This window comes from Lactuca sativa, chromosome 2 (assembly GCF_002870075.4).
Source record: "Lactuca sativa cultivar Salinas chromosome 2, Lsat_Salinas_v11, whole genome shotgun sequence".
In the NCBI taxonomy this organism is placed as follows: domain Eukaryota; kingdom Viridiplantae; phylum Streptophyta; class Magnoliopsida; order Asterales; family Asteraceae; genus Lactuca; species Lactuca sativa.
In genome coordinates, this window is record NC_056624.2 from 175,778,899 (window position 1) to 175,794,132 (window position 15,234).

A 15,234-nucleotide genomic window follows, 5' to 3' on the forward strand; every position below is an offset into this window, starting at 1 on the left:
GGAACTCGACGAGTCTGTTGAAGATTGCCTTGGACTCGGCGAGTCAAGTCGCGAAACCCCAAGCCCTTCGAGTTATGGCTTGGATCAGTGAGTTGAGTGGGGACTCGGTGAGTTGGACAGGTCAGGACTCGGAAATCGGTGGACTCGGCGAGTCATGGACTGACTCGGCGAGTCGAGTCGCGAATGGAAGGACTCTGAGCATATGAACTCGGCGTGTCAGTAGGCAGACTCGGCGAGTAGGGTTGACCTGGAAGGTTGACTTTGACCAGGACTTTGACTTTGACCAGAGTTGACTTAGTTGAATTTCGGGGGACAGTTAGAGTAAGTGTTGAATTGATATTGGTAGCTCGGGGAGCTAGTGGAGCAGGAGTTCAGAGAGTTGTCGGACAGCAGCTAGAGGGGTTATCAGCAAGTTCAGCAAGTGCATGTGAGTTTCCCTTTGTGTGAATGGGTCTAAGGCCACAATGTCGACCCATGCAGATATGAGTAGGAAGACCCAGGGGTTAGCCCTAGGCACTGTATGCTAGTATGATATTTAGGACCAAGGTCCATTGATAGCAGGCGGGTACCCAAGGAATAGCTTGCATGATAGAGTATACTTGTTGTCTGTGTGATACTAGTATGTGCCTAGTAGGGAGGTGAGTGTGGGCAAGGTCCCGTATCTCACCAATAGCAGAGTGTGGACGGTGTTCCACATCTCATTAGCAGCAGAACAGGGGCGAGGCCCAAGTTAAGGAAAGAGTGAGTGTGGGATGGGCCCGTATCTCACCACCAGTAGGGGCTTGGACGGGGTTCCACGATTCATCAGTAGCATGATAAGGGCGAGGCCCAAGATAGGCGAGGCCTCAAGACAGGATTTATTAGTATATGTTAGCTTATGTGTTGTTATATGCTAATGTGCTATTATATGTTAGCGGGCGAGGCCTAGTGACAGGTGAGGCCTAAGTGAAACAGATATGTATCTGAGCAGGGCTCGAAGCCAGGCGGGGCCTAAGGCGGCAGGGCCGTTGTAGCGGGCGTGGCCCAATATATGATGTATGTGTTTATGCAGGGTATGCGATAGGTTGGGGAACTCACTAAGCTTCGTGCTTACGGTTTTCAGTTTTGGTTTCAGGTACTTCTGGTAGCGGAGGGAAGAGCTCGGGGTGATCGCATGACACACACCATTGATTTGTCAGCCTGAGATGATTTACTCTGATAATGAACATATGTTTTGGAAATTATACTCTGAATTCATGTTGTGACTTAAGATATGTTTTATGAATATGGCTTTGTTAATGTTTAATAAAAGAAAATTTAGTCTTGAATTTTGGGACGTTACATGAAGTTTGCATTGAATCTTCTTCACTGGGGCACAAAGGAGTGGTCGGATTTCGTGACCTAACGATTTTCATAGGTCGAGTGAGCCGTAGTGACTTTGGATCAGTTTTTGGTTATGTTCTGAGCGGAGTAAGTTCCTTTTGTGGATCGGGAGCGACTGGAACAGGAGTACCTTTCACTCAAGCAGACAAATGATTTGGTGACGAATATAACCAAGAATGTACAGAGAGAGAGAGAGAGAGAAAGAGAGAGCTCTTTTCTGCCCTGAGTACTCCACTTCAGTGCAGGCACATATGTCACGATACTTGAATATGCTCAAGACGGAGATTCAAGAGTTTGTATCTACTCCGCAGTACCAAGCCTTGACTGAGATGCATTCAAGCGTCGGGAGGAGGAAGATTGAGTTAGACACTCAGTAGAAGGAGGAAGGGACAACTTCAGGACAGTATCTGCCATCGGCCAAGCAGTTCAAGTCCACCGACCAGAGTTCAGGATGTAACACCAGGTTCCTGGTACGTATTTAAATTCAAGTAAGTGTATGTTTTTCTCTGGGACTCGGCGAGTTGGAGGCCCAACTCGTCGAGTAGACTTGATTTTGACCGGGAAGTTTAATGATCTACTCGACGAGTTGGGAGACCGACTCGACGAGTAGAAGTTGTCTGGATGAAACCCTAATATTCAGGGTTTTCACCCTATTTAAACGACTTATTCTGCCTCAACCAGCCCCCATCGTCCCTCCCAACCCAGAGAAAACCCTAACGCGAAACCCTAAGCCTTATTTGAGTGTTCTTGAGCTTTTTGGTGCCTTTTGTGTGTATTTGAAGTTGGAAAAGAGAAGGAAGATTGGGAGATCAAGAGAGAGCAAGTAGATCCATAAGTCTTGACACATTTCCTGCTTATTGGAGGTATAAAGCTGATACCTTGGCTATTCATTACTTATATCTTGATTTGGGGCTATTTTCTACCTTATCTAAGATTTATTGAAGCTATACTCAGATTGTGTGTATATATGGAGTTGTACTTCAGATCTGGAACCATTGAGGGTTCCCATGGCATAAAGGTGCCAACTTTATGGCCATGGGAGACCCATGCAACATATAAACCCCCTTTTTATGGCTTTTTGAGCCAAAGACCCCATGCATGGACATCAAGTTCGTATCTTTACGTATAATATGAACCCTAGGAGGTCAGATCTATGGTTTGGATGCATATAGACCAAGTAAAATTGACTGTATATTTTGGGACAAAGAGGGAATCGGCGAGTCGTTCATAGGACTCGGCGTATCGAGACGTATTTTCCACAAAATCCTTTCTATTAAAGGACCATATGGTAAGATTGAAGATCACTCAGTTGTTTAGGCTCTTTAGGGACCTGGAAATCATAGAACTCGGCGAATGGATGAGCTAACTTGGCGAGTTCAAGGCAATGTCCCAACTACATGAAGACGGACTCGACGAGTTTAGGGAGAACTTGGTGAGTCATAGACTAAATACCTTCATACGGATGAAGATGAACTCGACGAGTTCAAGGATGAACTCGGCAAGTCAGTTGAAGAAGGTCCTGATGTTTGTTAAAGGATAACTCGTCGAGCTCTTGCTAGACTCGACGAGTAGGGATAGGATTGTAGCCTTTTGTGGACGTGGGGACTCGGCGAGTTGGTGGACCAAATTGGCGAGTCGAGTCAACCAGATGTTGACTTTGACCAAAGTTGACTTTGACCAAGGTTTTAACCTTGACTTTGACTTGGACTTGAGTTGACCCTGGTAGGGGTTATGAGTATGAAAATAGTAGCTTAGAAAGGATGTTGTGTAGGGATCAAGGAGTCGAGGAGAGTTGATTTCCGTACCGAGGACAGATCAGACACTACACGACATTGAGGTGAGTTACCTTTCAGTAGAAGTGAGTCTAAGGCACCAAGGCGGACCCACTATTAATTGATTACAGTGGAGATGGTTGTCTATGTGATAATTGTCTGGTTGCTATTATTTGATGTGTTCTATGTGCCAGTATGATATGTTCTATGTGATAGTGGTAGTAGGAGGAGGAATAATCCCTGATATGGTCGTTAGGACCGAAGGGTAGGTCAGACACCCCAAATATGTCTGACAGCATGATTATGATATATTATCATGTGATAGTAGTAGGAGGTGAAATAGTCCCCGTGATCGGGTGAGATAGACCAGAGGGTAGGCAGGCACCCCAAAAAGGCCTGACACGGGTATGTCAGCACCCTAGAATGGCTTGACATTGGTAGGTCAGCACCCCATAATGGCTTGACATGGGTAGGTCGGGCACCCCAGAATTGCCCGACAGTATGTATGGTTGTATGGTATGTGGTATGTTGGGGGAAATCACTAAGCTTTGTGCTTATGGTTTTCAGTTTTGGTTTCAGGTACCTCTTCATCTAAGGGGAAGGAGCCTGCAGGAGAGCAGCGCATCGCACACACATGATTCCGCATTTGAGGACCCTGGGATTGTACTCTGACATTATACTATTTGACATTATGGTTTTTGAAACATGAAACTACGGTTTTGTGGTTTTATGTTATCAATAATGTTTTACTCAAACAGATTTACAAGTATTATAATTAAAAACAAAAATTTTCGGTCTCGGTTTTTGGGATGTTACACGGGATCAACAGAGGGGAGATACAGATCTTTTGTATGTCACAGGTGTGGCAAGGAGGGCCATTTTGGTAGAGATTTCAGGCAGAGTGCACGAGTTTGTTTCCTTTGTAGCCAGGAAGGCCACATCAGAGATCGTTTTCATACTCTCATTTTTGGTAAGGTGTTGGATCCTACACCCCTAGCTTGGTAGTTACCCAATCGTCATGGGATGGACGGAGTCTCAGAGACACAGATCGTTGTCATTTTCTTGTTTTCGCATCAAGATCATCATTATCTGTTGGATTTCCATTCGATTCGTATTTGTTTTAGTTGTGATAAACTCTATAGGGCATGCTTGTGCTTTAGACTCTAGGATGTTATGAGCCTAGGTTGAGGGATGTGATGAGGGATCCTTATCTGTTCTTGTTTGATTAGGGCTTGGAAGTCTAATTCACAACCTGAAGACCTGGTAGGTTCAGTTAAGTATTGTTGCCCGAGTGTCGTTATTGGTTAGTGGATCAGGGGTAAGACCGAGTGTAGTTATTGGTTGGTGGATTTGGGGAAAGCCCGAGTGTTGTTATTGGTTAGTGGATCAGGGGTATGCCCAAGTATTGCCAGTAGATAGCTAAGAAGGATTGTTAGAGTTGACTTGGAGCGTGGCCTAGTTTAGTATGTTACCATATAGTTTTCATCGCGATAGTGCACTTATGTGCGGGATTAGCATGACATTGTTTGTCTGAAAAGGTTTTGGGCCGATCAAATTAGCTGATTTTAGGTTAGTTTGGTTGATGTGAGGGTTGTGATAGGTCTCGAATGGGGAAGAGGTTCTTTCTATTATGATTTAAGGAGGTTGTGTGGTGATTCAAAGGACGGTCGATTGCTAAAGATGCTAAAATGAAGATGAATAAGATCTTGAGGTCAGGTTCAAAGGACCCTCGAGGGTTTACATCGGGAAGTGGAAGCAAAAACTGATTTCCAGGACAAAATTTATTTTAAGTGGGGGTGATTTGTAACATCTTGTTTCCTATCATTTCTGATTCCAGGGCCGTGATGTAACATCCCAAAAACCACGATAAAAATTTTCATTTTTAATTTAAACGAAACCATTGTTTTCAGGGCCGTGGTGTAACATCTCAAACCATTTATCGTTGAAGATCAAATCGAAAATCACAAAAAATTAAATTTATTTGTGAGGGTAAAAATAAATTTTTGCATTAAGTATTTCTGAAAGCTATGGATAGGAAATTTGAATAGATTACATTCTCTAAATTTCGTGGATATAAAGAATGTCAAAAACGGAGATCATATGAAGAAGTTACGCCTTCTTAAAGTTATAAAAATCCGTATTTACCTGATTTTCCTGAAACAAACTATGCATTGCTTCGTTTAAATTAGCTATGAGCCTCATAAACTATTTCTAAGCACATTTTTGAACTCGAACTATGGTCTATTATATTATTACATTTTTATCACATTTTTAATCTCGACCAAAATCAGATTCACACAATTTGACGAATATGAAACAATGAATCATGAAACTTTAAACACTGACTCCTGGAGTTTGGTATATCAGAATTAAATTCCATTTGTGTTTATGGAATCACAACGACCGAGGCATTAAGCAGACACTTTCCGAATTCTTTTTTATGAAGCGGTACAGTGGCACAAGAATCGAGAAACGTACAACACAAAAATACACTACATTTGATTTTGCCCAAAATATCTTTTAAAAATCTGATTTTTTTACAACAAAAATCATTTTAAATCAATTCAAATCTTCAAAAATTTGATATTATTGGATTGAAAAAACTAGTTGTACACTCTAAATGATTGAGACATTTCTTATTTCTCTCATACTCTTTCACTCCTTCCTCTACACTCTTTCTCTCATCTCTCCCTCTCGTTTTTCTACGTTCTCCGAAAAATAAAGGAGCTATCGGTAACCTCCCCACCGTTGTGACAACCTCCCCCACTCTCCTCCAGTTGCTGAGAAAACCCATGATTCTGTACCTACTGTTGTGTTGTTTCGATGCTCCTTCACTCCCCTTTCTTATTCATTTTTCTGCCAAGACAACCCCACCGAAGATGGAGCTTTTTCCGGTGCAAGGGGGCAGCAACCCCTCGCTGCAAAAATCGCTGGCAACATAAGTTGCTTTTGTTTTCTTACCTTCTTTTTGGCGATGGACCAAACGCCTACCGAACCAGTCCTGTTTTGTTTCCTTTCGTTCCCCGATCAGATAAAGACAGAGACATGTTCCCTTAGTTTTCAATGGGATACGATGAAGGATAGCATAAAGAGTGTCACACCCCCGAACCAGATGGTGGAAACGTCCGAGGGCTCACGTGACTTTAATTGAATATCATCACAATGAATATACATGAATCATAACATAAACATCACCATGCATCAATATATTACAACTGGAATTGTTCACATCAAATACATTGTTTTAACGTTACACATTCATAACATCAATTGTTTGAGTGTTTTCAACAACATAACATCCTAACATTACTTCCTATTACTCTTCCGCTTACCTGTTACCTGAGAATACAAGTGATTTTGGAAAAACGTCGACATATGAAATGTTGGTGAGTTCATAAGCAATGTTGTGATAAAATGATTTTTGTATAGTTTGTAAAACCCAAAAAATCCGATATTTTCTTAAAAGACTTTGGGTTATCAAAGTGTGAAGATCCATAAGTTGATGCATGAATGATTTCAAAAACATGTATATATAAAGGGTATTTTGTATTATAGTTATAAAAATTTCGAGCGAGTAGTATTGAATTCCCCGGAAAACCCGATGTTTTCCGATGCTGACAAGTATCCGTGATTACTGATTTTTGTATTGTCATATCGAATGAATATTGATTACTCCACATTGTATATCGTCCTAATTTCGTCTACTTTGATTTCTCATAAGCCTTAGCGAACGAAGAGAAGAGGAGCACTATATCCTACTACTATCGTAAGTACCTTAGGCTGTCGAGAATGCGAAAGACACGATGGTCCAACTCGCATTTGATTACTTTGACCTTACTAGCCTTACTAATGGGCCACTAGGTCCCAATAGCACATAAAAGCTATTGAAAGTCCTTTTACACGGAATCGGGTCATAGGAGGCCCAATAACACATAAGCGTTATCCCTTTGGGCCCAAAGATCATTTTGATGGACTTGCAAGATCCATCAAGCATGATTTGAAACTCTCAAGCCCAATGTTTGTAAGTTTACTCATCGTAGTTATCGTGTATCTATTGAAGTGTTTGATTTAACGGTTGTTGTTTTTGTATTGATTCGAGACCGAATCAATTCGTTTATAACAATACTTGGAGTTGAACGTGTATTCGTTTTCCATTTTGTCGGTAGTCATGGATTTTGTATTTTGAGTTAATGAATTAATTTGTTTAAAAGTAGAAGTTTTACCTTTTCACTACCTTTATTTTTATAAAAATAACAACTTTAGTCCTTTATATAAAAGAATTTCATTTTTAGTCCTTAAAACATTTTCTTGACACTTTTGCATCATAAATTTGTTGAAAAGACAGTTTTAACCCAAAATTTATTTTGTTAACAGATTCAGCCCTTCCAGAATGGTATTTCTCGGTTAAAACCCCATTTTCGCAACTTTTACAGTTTTGGCCCAAAATCCAAAAAATTTACATTTTTGTCCTTTTTGATAGTGAAAAGCATTTTTGACCCTTAAAATAGTTTTATTACGCTATTTATCCCCTGTTTTGAAGAAAGTTCATTTCAGCCCCTTAAATTGTCATTTTTCGCAATGTTAGGCTTATTGGGCTAAAAAGCCCAAAATTAGCCCATTAAGCTAAAAATTTACATTTCAAGTCCTTTGAAAATTTTATTATTCAGAAAAACCATTATGGAAACTGTTTTGACTCTTTTGGCCCTTAAGAAACCATGACTTGACCATTTTTAACCCTAGTTTTGTATATTTGACAATTTAAGCCCAAAAATGGGTTTTTATGTGGAAATATGTTTATCATATCTTATAAGTTATTATCCTTGACTTGTTTAGTGTAAAATAACTTAGATTATGTTTGTTTCTCTTCTCATATCATAGATCTCGAGATTCATCCCTTTTTAGTTACATATTTATCACAAACACACACACACACACACACACATATATATATATATATATATATACATGCATAAAATCACACATAGCATACATATACACATAGATCTACACATTTTCTTGTATTCTCCCCCATAAAACACATGAAAACCGAAAAGAGAGGGGTATGAAGCTCACCTTGAGTTGTAGTTTCGGTTTTGAAGAGAGAAAGGAAGAAAGTTTCGATCCTAGCGAGTCCTCTTGGTAAATCTCGAATTTAATGGCTTCTTGGATGCAAGATCACAAGTTTGAATAGATTTAGAAGAGATTTTTGATAAAACAAAGAATCTAGATCATAAATCTAAACATAAACTTACCTTGAATGATGATTTTTGTGGAAGAAACTCCTTATCAAGCTCTAAATCTCGAAATTTTTATTAAGAATGGAGAGAGTTTCTTTGAGAGAGAGTTTGACTGAAATGTGTGTGTGTTGGTGTTGTGTTCGGCCGAGAGAAGGAAAGAGAGGAGAGAAGAGAGAGTGGATGAGGTGATGTGTGCATGGGGACATGAGTTTTGCATGGAGATCCAAGAGATAATAAAGAGGTGGCAATGGAAGTCAACCCTCTTCCATTTTGGTGTAGTTGGGCCGAGAAAGGAGAGGGGAAAAGAAAGGAATTGGGCCTTGTATGCTTAAGCCCATTTTATGGTTATGTTAGATGATTTTTGGCCCAATAAAAATCAAAGAATGATTTTTATGACCTATTAGGGCTAAATTAAATTGGTTGTGACCCAATAAGGCCCATTAAAGCTAACCTAGTTTATTTTAGGCTTATAAGGCCCAAAATATTAAGTTTCATGTATATGGGTCCAATTAGGGCCCATTTGAGAGTTCGATGTTCAAGATAATTAAATTGGAAACTAATTGATCCATTAGGTCCAATAAGGAAATCCTAGCCCAAAATGGACTTGAACCGGGATTTCAAGGGTTTTCCAATTCTTTGTTGACTATTTGTAGTGCTTGAATGAAGTATTTGATGAAGTTTTGTTGTTACTGAATGAGCATCATACATGCTTTCACATTGTTGGCTCACATTTGTTATCATTGTTTAATGTTTACAAGGCATCAAATTCCTAGTTGTGACAAAGAGGGCTGCTGGAGATCAGCTTCCCCCTTCTTCCTCCTTCCTTTTTCACAGTGGACCAAAAGATCACCAATGCCTCCCCTATCGATGCCTTCGGTTTGTCTTCTTTGACCTGCCAAGGGCCAAAAATCCTTTCCCCTTTAGTTGTGTTTGATGGACCTGACCAGACCTTCCTCGTGATCTCCAGCCATCGCCAGAGCTCCTGTTGACAACTTCCATTAACCTGTTCCTTGCCCGATCTGTTGGAGACGATGATATACCCCCCCCCCCTTTATACATTTGGTGGATGTAGAAAAACCAATCCTTTCAATTATAGTTTTAAATTAGAATCAGCCCCTTGATGGAAATCTTTACAAACTAAGTCCCAATTGATTTCGGCATTACAAAAATGGTCCCTTTTGGATATAATTTATCATAAAATGGTCCCTTGTTTTAGATATATTGCAAATCAACCATTTAAAATATAAAGTATTTCAAAACAAGTCCCTTTAGTTTAAAATATTACAAAAATTGTCATGGGCTTTGTTATTAGACTTATCCAAGTGGGAGACTATTAGGTTAGGTGTCTAAGCCCATAACTATAATTGGTATGTACTTAACTTGTCCCGATAGTAGCATGGTCCTTTTGGGTTGCCTTCACCATAGCAATTTGATAGGATAAATTATGGAGAAAGAGGTTAATTGTGATTTATTAATATATTATAAGAATCATATATATATATATATATATATATATATATATATATATATTGAGAAATCATATTATTTAATTATTATTGATCAAATATTAATTTGGAATTAATTTGGTGATCAAAAGAGACTGATTAAATTATAGGAACTATTATTGCAATTATATGATAGTTGCAAGTTGGGCTTATGGATCCCTAGGAAGGGGTGGACGAAATTCTATGTGTAGCCCACATAGATTTTGTCCAAAGGAGGATTTTTGGAAGGATCTACTAGACCGATTAAGGCTTAAGCAATCAGATTAGGGTTTTACCTGAAACCCTAGCAACTTAGCTATATAAGGAACCCTTTGGCTCCTTGAAATCGGCCAATGCTCTTAAGATAGAACCCTAGCCGATTTTAAAGCCTCACAACCTTTCTCATATTCTTCCAATTTCTACTTGGTGTTTGTGACTCATTAAAGGTGCAACAATTGAGGCACTAAGCTCTTGAAAGTCAAGATCTACAAGCTATAAAGAAAAGGTATTCATCTAACTTTGTTTTATGTTATCAATCGCGAAATTGCATGCTAGTTAGGGTTTATGCTTTGGATGATTAGAATTGCATGTATACCTTGATAAAAACCTAGATCCAAAGCATTAGGGTTGCATGTACACAATAGGAATGTTGTAGTGCTCAAAACCCATCACATCGATCAGAACAATTCTCGGAGCTAGGATTGGTGACAACATAGATTATGTAGCTCGGAAGGTGTCAATAGTTAGTTTTTCTTGATCTTCTCCATTTCACGACTTCTTTGGAGCAGATCTTCCAAGGATGACGGCCAAGAAACAGCATACCATATCCTTTTTTCTTCTTTCGTGAGAACCTTTGGTGGATGTTCTCTGGAGGCTTGAAGTCCAACAACAACATTTTTGATTTGATCTTCATCATCTTCTCCATATTTTACAGGACGTTCCATGGATTCAACCTCGATTAATTCATCTTCATCATATTCATCTCGAAGAGTGAATTATGAGGAAGGATTCCATTGGATTGTTCTACCCCTGCGACTTGGTCCTCCCCCCCCCCCCCTCTTGCGTCGGAAGGCCCAAAATCTGATGCAAGCTTGGCATTTGCTTGAAATTCTATTAATCGTTCGAACACTCTTTGAAAACTCATGTTGATTTGTTTTGAGAGAGCATCGTAGGGTTCAACAGTGGGGGCTTAGGCTTTAAGGTGATCAAACAGGGAGCCCAAAATCGAGAGCATTTCATCAAATTTATTGTGCGGAACATAAAAAATGTTCCAACATGCTCGGAATAGCTTTATGAGGATATGTTGCATGATCATATTCATTTCATCTTTCTTCCGAATCTCCTTCTCCAACCTTTGGATTTGTTTCTCATGACGAATATGTGTTTGTTTGATTAGTTTATTAGTTGCACTGATCATATCGTCGTGAATTTTGAGCATTATAGCGGTGGTAAATATGTGTTGATCAAGGATATCATTGTATTTTTGTTCTAATTCCTTCAAGGTATGCTTGAATCGGAGAGAAATAAGCTGATCAAGTTGATTTGCTCTTTCGAGTTCCGAGGGTCCAACTTCTTTGATCTCGGAAAGAGATTTAAGAATAGGTTCAAGTTTAGAGTCGAGGATAGAGACCTTATGATCAAGATTTGAGTCGAGTTGAGCTACAGTCTTATCCACATTGTCTCAGAGTTCTAACAGGGCAAACAAATCCATGATGCTTTCTTCCGAGGAGCCGGTGTCCGAGGTAGAACTCTCAAACTTTTTATCATTATCACCATCATTGAAATCAAGTGGTTCAAAAGGAGAAGGATTCATCTCAGTTTTGTTGCCTTGACCGAGATTGGTTTTAGCTTCATTTCCTTGAATGCCTTGAGCATTGGCATCAAATTGTACTTCTTCTTCTCCTTGTTCTGAGGAGGATAAGGAAAGGCCAAAATCATGAACCGGATTGGAAGAGGATGGTTTCTGTGAAGACTTGAATGTTGTAAGAATTAGAAGAGCACCAACCGATGCGCTCTCATCATCGAACATGAACTAATAAAATCTTCTTTGTCAGAGAGATGCAGTAGAGTTTCACTTGTAAACTTTGGAGGAGGATCATTCGAAACTATCGTTGGAATGAGAACTTTTCCTGTAGTTGCATTTTGGGATGGTTTGGAAGAGATAAACTCTTTATCTGTTTCTTCATCAGTTGGAGTGGAGAATGACAGATTGCTTTGGATGGCCTTGTTATGCATGGGGATAAGAGTGTACTCCACTTGAGCTCTTGTTAGCTTTGGATGACGAGTGTGAGCATTGTCAACAAAATCAGACCATTGTTCATCAGCAGTACCTGGTTGTCCTTTATCTGAACTAGGTATTAGACCAGTTGGGGCTCTGGAAGTAAGAGGGATAATACCATCGTCTAAAAGCTTGGAATCTGAGGCAGGGCCCCCAGATTGCGCTTGTGTAGAAGAAAGTGGGATATTCAAAGAGACTTGTGGGTGTATTCCAGGGGGCTTCAAGGAACTATATTCAACACCTGCACCATCTTTTTGGAAAGATGGGGGTGGATTGTGTGCAGACACCCGTGAGTGTGTGCTTGTCTTTTTGAAAGTCCGAAGGGTACTTCGGAAGAGTGGATGAGAGGGGTTAACTAAGGTCTAGAGTCACACCAAATGTCAACATGTGATTCCTGACTTTGGTTCTCTTTTTAGCTGGAGCTTTAGAGGGTGATGTTTTTCTTTTCTCCATCTTTTTCTTTCGGCTACCAGCGGAAACTGGTTTGTTCGTATTGGAGGGCTGCTTATCCGAGACTGGGGTAGATTGTGTTGGGTTATACACAATCGAAGTCTCTAGATGGTGTTTGAGAAAGATAGAGTCGGATGGAAGTATTGCCAACATGTGTTGTGGCAAGCGAAGAATAGGTCCAAAGGCAGTTTGGTTCATAAGCCTATATGTTCTAATGGCCTTAAAAGAAAGATATACCTCTTTAGGATCGGAATTGATGGGGATGGCTTCTCATCTTTCTTCATACAACTGTTGCAGTGTCAGAGCCTAGAACCTCGGAATCAATATCTCATTTGGATTTCTTTTGATGGATAACTTCCGAAAATCTTGCCACAGTACCTCGGTCAAGTCGAAAACATTGCTTCGTCCAGAGTAGATGATGTACACGACGTACAACTAGTCCTTACTCATGGTGTCAGTACCACCATGCTTCCCTGATAATCCTCGTAGGATTAGATGCATCAACACAGTCCATAGACCGGGAACTGCTGATTTCTTGAACTTCTTGGCTTTGAATTCACCGATATACCTAATTTTATTAAAAATGACTGAAATTCTTTAGAAGTAGGGTCTTGAACTTGAAAACCCTTAGGGTTTTCTGGGATACCAATCGCCTTTCGAAAAGTTTTCTTGTGCACAGGGATGAACCTGTTACCAGTGATTCTAGTTTCAGGAATGCCCTCCTCGATCTTGATTCATTAAAATGTCGTGTGAAGAAGGGTAATGGAAGTTTAGGGTGTGTTTAGTTGCGGAAAAATGGGCCGTTTTCTGGAAAAAATTTCCAAGAAAAATGAGAATTTTGAAAACGCGTTTAGTTCGTCTATTTTTCTAATATTTTCATGGAAAATGAAAATTTTCCGTTTTCTAAAATTACAAAGAAGTTGGAAATTTTTGGAAAACTGATAATCATTGGTTTCCACATTTTTCTAATTCTAAAAATTTTCTAAAATATAAACACACACCCACTCCCACCCCATCTACCTCTACCTACCCCCACCCACACATACACCCACCCGCACACATACACAACAGCCCACAAACACACACACACACATACATACCCACCCACACACACACCCGTGTGCACACACACCAACCCACAAACACACACACATACATACCCACCCCCACACATACACTCACCCACAAATACACACACATACATACACCCACCCACAAACACACAAATACACTCACACACATACCCAACTACACACCCACAAACACACACCCACACACACATAAACCCACACCTACCCCCACCCCCACCCCCATCCTCACAGACGCAAACACCCACACACATACAAACCCACACCTACCCTCACCCCCATCCTCATAGACACACACACCCACACACACAAACCCACACCTACCCCCAGAAACACACACATACACACACACAAACACACACTCGCACCCCCACCCGCACCCAACACCACCACCACAATCACCGACCTACCATCACCATTACCATTACCACCACCAATACCACTAACCCATCACTAGCACCACCACCACCGCTGCCGGCACCATCACCACCACTTACACAATTGTTGTCGCTGCCACCATCGCCTGTCATCACCAACACTGCCGCCGACCCGCTCCCGTCACCGCCCCCACCCACACCCTACCACCGCTACCGTTTTCTAAAAATGAAAACTGATAGAAAAATACACATCTAAACACGTTTTCTAATTTTCTAAAACTGAAAATGAAAAATGAATAAGTTTAACTAAACGCGTTTTCTAAATTTTTCAATGAAAAATGAAAACGGAAAACGAAAATCGAAAAGGGAAAACAAAAAATGGAAAATGAAAATTGTTTTTCCAAAACTAAACGCAACCTTAGGGTTTTGGTAAGAGTAACAACAATGGGTGATGGGAGATGAACTCGATCATCACTCGAATGGATTCATCGTAATCCATGGGGTCGAGTGAGAAAAGTTGGGTCGTTTATCTGAGAATTAGTTCAATTGATGATGAAGATGCAAAACCCTTGGATGACTTCTTCTTAGTTGCAGGTTTGAGAATTTCTAGAACATTTTGTAAGGACGCCATTCTTGAGAGTTTGAAGTCTTGAAGAACAGGATGTAGTGAGGGTTTTCAGGAAGAAGATAGCTAAAGCGTAAAGTGGGAACAGTTGAGATTTGAAAACCTTTTATAGGTTGGATATTCCGAGTCGGGTAAAAAGAAAGGTAATTACGACACCTGAAAGTGGAATGGGTAACATTTAATGTGTTACCGAAAATAACATCCTTAAAAACTATAAATGCAAAAGATAAGACGTCTATTTGTGCCAAAGAAGAAAACTGTCGTTTCAGTTTTTAAGTTGATATGCACTTTATCGAGACGTGTGCCAAAGCACGTTTATTGAGAATGAAAGGATAATTATCAAGAAAAATTATCGTTAATATAAATAAGAAAACATTTCGGAATTAAAAAAATTTAATGAAAACCTTTGAAATTCCTTTTACAACTAAGGATCTCAGAACAAGTAGATTCCGAGAGGAGATGTCATAAGATACTTCGGAGAGAATATGAACACATCATTAGTACATGGTATAGAGTTCAAGATGGCACAATCTTAGAATAAATATCAGAGGTAAAAATGCA